General features: G+C 39.4%; 1 pseudogene; it reads right to left on the bottom strand.

Annotated features, from left to right (window-relative positions):
• Window positions 1-850: 850 nt before the first annotated feature.
• LOC6036884 overlaps window positions 851-6,048 on the bottom strand; it is a 26,107-nt pseudogene continuing 20,909 nt past the window's right edge.

Genomic DNA, 6,048 nt, shown 5'->3' with positions numbered 1-6,048 from the left:
GAGCAGTTTGTTTTGCAGAATTTTTCTCCGTCACCGGATTCGATTGTCGATTTAAAAAAAACGGGGGCACCCGGACAGGAGCAAGCAGGTTTACCGCCACGTTGTGCCGACCAAGAAGGATACTAGTGGCCCGGCTTCAGCGAGTTGGCAGCTTCCAGACAGAACCTAAATGCAAACAGAACTGTTCCGGGTCGCAAGATGCGACCGGTGTTGGGTGCGAAGAGCCTGCCAACGATGCTGTACGACGAAGAACCTGCAGCAAGCAAAAGGTCAAACGAAAGGAGTTGAGGCCACTGCTGGTGTATGTGGGTTCTGGTCGATCTACAAGGTGCACAACACACCGTCGAAGCTGGGTTAGTAGTATTAGTATTCAAACGCAGGTCGGATGTCTTGGCAGAGCTTCCGGTTCATCAACTTTGGAACGGACCAGACGAGTTCAATTGGACTGTTCACGTGTCCTCGTACCACATTCCGGACGAGAGCGTTAGCGCGAAATAACCTTGATGAAAGCGGAATTAAAGCAACCTCACTGGAACATCCTGAAGTTGCGAGTCCGAGTTAGCGTGATGTTCAACTCGTTTGCCAATGTCTACTTTAGAAAAAGTTGTGTACTTGATTGCTCAGTCGCTGCAATTGATTGCACGAGCCGGAAATCAACCCAGCAACTGTTCTATCAACATTGACCGGCAGAAACACAAGTCTGTCTGTTGCGGAGGAAGCGTCTATAGCGAGATGCGGGAGTGTCGGTAGCGCAAAGAGAAGTTGTTCCAGAACGCGGTTATATTTCGTTTAAAATAAGTGTTATTTTTAAGTATATTTAAATTTAGCACTACAGTCTTTTACAGTTCATGTGAATAAAGTGTTCCAAATATATCTAAAACTCATGTGACTAGTAGTTGTGTTCATCTTAATAAAAACAATCGTCTTTTCGTTAAATTTTTGCTCCAGCAGCAAGATCCGGCTGTCCAGGATGTTCATTAGGCTGCGGATCTGCGATCGATCATTATCCTGGAAGCTGTAGGCGTCAGCGGTTTCTTGATCGTAGCAGATTTTTTTTGGTTTTCAGTGCCGTTTTGCACTCGTGAATGAACCGAACTATTTCCAGGTCCTGCCATCGCTGCAGCGTACTTCGATGGTCATGTGGATTACACGTTCACCTGCAAAGAAAATAATCATAAACATAAAAAGTCCTGCAAAACCCCACCTCAACATTCTTACTATTCGTTTAGCTAAGCGTTGCAAACGGTATCGTACTCTTCGTTGTCGGCGATCGTCGTCGACAGCTAGAGCAGAACGCGACCGAACACTTCCATGGCCATCGATTCCTTACCGGACGTTTCTGCGGCCAGCACGCGAAGGGCGTCGTGCAGCGAACGATCCGCTTCGTCGATGATCTGCTGGGTTGCCCCACGAATTACGACGGTAAAGGCCTCTCCGAGGGAAACTCCGCTTAAACGCAGCAGCGTGTCCTTGCCGATCATGACATGTTCGAACAGATCGCAACGACCGAGACGAGCCTGGTCTTGGTTGTCACCTTGTCCTTCATCTTCTCCTTCTCGGTGACCTCCAGCTCGGCAATCTTCACCATCGATCTTGTCCGTATCCATCGACGTGTTGGCGATCAAGATCTTTATGTTATCGATGCGTTTCGGCTTGTGCACAACGGGCTTCTTGTCCAACCTGGAAACCCTCGTCCAGGAACGAATCCTCCAAGCAACCGCCGGTCTTCTTTATGCACCATATCGCGGTCAATTCCCCGAATCACTTCAACCGCATCACGGCATCGACGGCCAGCTTGGCAAATAGTTTGGCTGGGACAGAATCTCCGAACTGGGCGTCACCGTGGCAAACAGCGCCAAACGTGCCGCCTGCTTGGCCGCACGCCACCCGGCGATAATCGTTTGAGGGTGAAATGTTTGCTCGAGCAACTTTTCCGCCTCGCGCAGCAACTCTGACGCCAACACCGTCACGGTCCACGGAAGTCGTTCCATCGCCAACCTCGTCGTCCTGGAAGCGACTCATGTCCACGCCGACCGCCTTCGAAATCGTCGCCCCGTCGTTGGTGACCTCAACCTGGCCGGCGCTACAGCCGTGTGCAATCAGAATCTTTTGCATTCCCTACGGGCCGAGTGTGCTCTTGACCAGCTTGCCGATCGCGATGGCCCCCACAAACGAGGACAGCCGGGCTATCACCCCGGAGCAAACTTTTCCGGTCGTTGACAAAAAAATGGCAATTTTTGCTTTGCTGTCAAAACTGCTTGAAAAAAACCAAAACAAATACCGAGTTGCCAAACATGACCAAAAACTGCTCGACGGCAAGGTTGCAAAATAGATTTCCCTGGTTCAAAAGTCGAGCAGACGCTGGGTCGCTTTAACTCGCTTTAACGCGCGTTAACTTGCGATAACTTGCTTTAGGGTGGCGTTATGTGAAAACTCGGCACGATGAGTAGCGTTGATGCTTTTCGAGCTCGTTTTTGTGCGTTTTAGTGTGTTATCGCGGAGTGACGTCCCCCTCGGTTTTTACCCAATAATTCTAAACTAAAGAAAAATCTAAATTACCAGAATTAAAAAAATCTTAAACACTAAAACTGTAAAATTCTAAAGTTTTTCAAACTCTAGTATTTCAAATTATAGAATGCAAGCATTTGAATACTAAAAATTTCTTTAAATTCATAGAATATTGTAAATTGTTAATATTCTTAAATTATAGAATTTAATAAATCATAAAATTTTCGAGGTCTTAAAGTTCTCAAAACATTTCACTAAAAAATCTGAAATTCTAAAATATTTGAATTTGGAAATTGAAAAAACCTCAAATACTGAAATTCTTTAATTCTAAAATTCTAAAATTGTTAAATTCTAACATTATTAAAATTCTTATAATCCCAAAATTCATGAAATAAAAAAAAAATCTAAATGTCGTTCGTCATTCTGCGTGTATCCTCCAGAGCAAGCAGCAGTTAAGTGCTCAGAGCTCTAGAAGTTTTTTCGAATTTTCCGCCGCAATCGACCGTGATTACCCGCGAGTTTGCTCCACCAGCATGCCAAAGGCCGGCCGTGGCCGTGGCAGTTTGAGTGCGGTCTCGAAAAACCCGCGAAGTTCGTCTACCGGCCGAGTGCAAAAAGGTAAACAAAACAACGCCGCCGCGTCGTCCGCCATCGCGCAGGGGAGCGTGTGCGCTGATGGTTTCAATCCGGAGTTATTGCACGCTAATTACCGTGTCCAGGATCGCAGCCCTATAAGAAGCAGACTCCGCTCAGGTACTTCCGGCAATTTGTCGACCGGTGGCGCATCAACATCCGCCAACATTCCCACCAGTAACAAGTTCGCGAGACTGCGTGACGAGGAAACCAACAACAACAACACCGACGGTAGCAGCACTACCGACGACGACGACGATGATCGACGTGCACGCAAAAAAGGTAGTACGACGAAAAAAGATAATTCTCCGAAGGAACGGCGACCACCTCCAATTTTTGTTTTGGATACGTTGGCGGACGATGTTGACGAGTTGCTGGAAGGCCTCCAATATAGTCTGAAAATTGGAAAATCGAAAGTACAAGTGATTACTTTCAACAAAAAGAATTTCAACCTGGTGGTGAAAGAACTGAAGTGTAGCAACTTCAAGTTCTACACATTCGATCCAGTTGAGAAGACCGCGGTTAAGGTAGTCCTGCAGGGCTACCAAGACCGCCCAATCGCCGACCTGAAGGAACACCTCTCGGGTGCCGGAATAACGCCACGGGAGATAAAAGTGCTCTCGCGCAAGACAACAGTTACAGGTACGCACACTCTGTACCTGTTGTACTTCGACCGCGGCACCGTCAAAATCCAAGACCTGCGACGGACTAAGTTGGACGGTTTTTGGTAAACTGGCGGTTTTACTCCAAAACCCAATGGACGTAGCGCAATGCCACCGTTGCCAGAAGTTCGGCCACGGCTCGCGGAACTGCAACCTCCCGCCCGCTGCGTGAAGTGCGGTGAAACACACCTCTCGGAGAAGTAGCACTGCCGTGCAAGGCGGACTTGGGGACAAGGCAGGGCACACCAAGGCGCGCATTAAGTGCGCCAACTGTGACGGCAACCATACCGGTAATTACCGCGGATGCGTCGCGCGCAAGGCGTACCTCGAGGAGCAGGAAAAGAGGAAGAAGAAAGCAGCAGCATCCCACCCTTCTCAGCGGAATACGAGCGCAACCGTTCCTGCAGCTGGACAGCGTACGGTTCCAGCGAACAACTCAGCGTTCCCTCCTGGATGGGGGCGATCGTTCGCCAGCGTGGTCGCTGCCGGTAGCGGCGATGCGGCCCAGCAAGAAGTAACCGGGGAAGATCTCTTCACCTTGCCGGAGTTTTTTGCTCTAGCGGGTGAGCTGTTGACGCGGTTCCGGACCTGCCGTAACAAGGCGGAGCAATTTCTGGCCCTCGGGGAGCTAATGATTAAGCACATCTACAATAGATAAAAAAAAACTGTGATCTAGATTAAGCTTTTTCTATTTCTATCCCCTTTCTTTGCAATTTCAGTAAGTTTTTTCTAAATTTTTTCTTACTTTTGGTAATCTCTAAGTCATAAGCAATAATCGTTCCAAAATGGATTGAGATTTAACACACAGCTGAAAGGAACTCCAAAACTCTGTAATGTACTGCGAATGAACTAATTGTAACATGATTATTCACTAATAAAACCGAATTGAAATTGAAATTAAATGTCGTTCGTCATATTTAGAATTAGAGTTTAGAATTCGAAAATTCTAAAAATTATGAGTTTAAAATTCTAAAAATTCTAAAATAAAATTACAATCAAAAATTTTTTATAGTTTTTTATTTTGAAAATTCGAAAAATTCTATTAATTATAAAATTAAAAATTTTCAAAAGTCTAAAAATTCTAGAATTCTAAAATATAAAATTTTAGAATTTTAGAATTTTAAAATTTTAAAATTTTAGAATTTTAGAATTTTAGAATTTTAGAATTTTAGAATTTTAGAATTTTAGAATTTTAGAATTTTAGAATTTTAGAATTTTAGAATTTTAAATTTTAAATTTTAAATTTTAGAATTTTAAATTTTAGAATTTTAGAATTTTAGAATTTTAGAATTTTAGAATTTTAGAATTTTAAATTTTAGAATTTTAGAATTTTAAATTTTAAATTTTAAATTTTAGAAGATTTTAGAATTTTAGAATTTTAGAATTTTAAATTTTAGAGATTTTAGAATTTTAAATTTTAAAATTTTAAATTTTAGAATTTTAAATTTTAGAATTTTAAATTTTAGAAATTTTAGAATTTTAGAATTTTAGAATTTTAAATTTTAGAATTTTAGAATTTTAAATTTTAGAATTTTAGAATTTAAATTTTAGAATTTTAAATTTTAAATTTTAGAATTTTTTAAATTTTAGAATTTTAGAATTTTAAATTTTAGAATTTTAGAATTTTAGAATTTTAGAATTTTAAATTTTAAATTTTAAATTTAAATTTTTAGAATTTTAGAATTTTAGAATTTTTAGAATTTTAGAATTTTAGAATTTTAGAATTTTAGAATTTTAGAATTTTAGAATTTTAAATTTTTAAATTTTAAATTTTAAAGAATTTTAGAATTTTAGAATTTTAGAATTTTAGAATTTTAGAATTTTAGAATTTTAGAATTTTTAAATTTTAGAATTTTAGATTTTAGAATTTTTAAATTTTAGATTTTAGAATTTTGGGAATTTGGGATTTTAGAATTTTAGAATTTTAAATTTTAGAATTTTAGAATTTTAAATTTTAAATTTTTAGAATTTTAGAATTTTAAATTTTAGAATTTTAGAATTTTAGAATTTTTGAATTTTAGAATTTTAGAATTTTAAATTTTAAGAATTTTAGAATTTTAGAATTTAGAATTTTAGAATTTTAAATTTTAGAATTTTAAATTTTAAATTTTAGAATTTTAGAATTTTAGAATTTTAGAATTTTAGAATTTTAGAATTTTAAATTTTAAATTTTAGAATTTTAGAATTTTAGAATTTTAAATTTTAAATTTGAATTTTAGAATTTTAGAATTTTAGAATTTTAGAA

This window comes from Culex quinquefasciatus, chromosome 2, assembly GCF_015732765.1.
Source record: "Culex quinquefasciatus strain JHB chromosome 2, VPISU_Cqui_1.0_pri_paternal, whole genome shotgun sequence".
NCBI classification, from domain to species: domain Eukaryota; kingdom Metazoa; phylum Arthropoda; class Insecta; order Diptera; family Culicidae; genus Culex; species Culex quinquefasciatus.
Note: the sequence above shows the minus strand (reverse complement) of the source record. Positions and strands in the feature narration are given on the sequence as shown.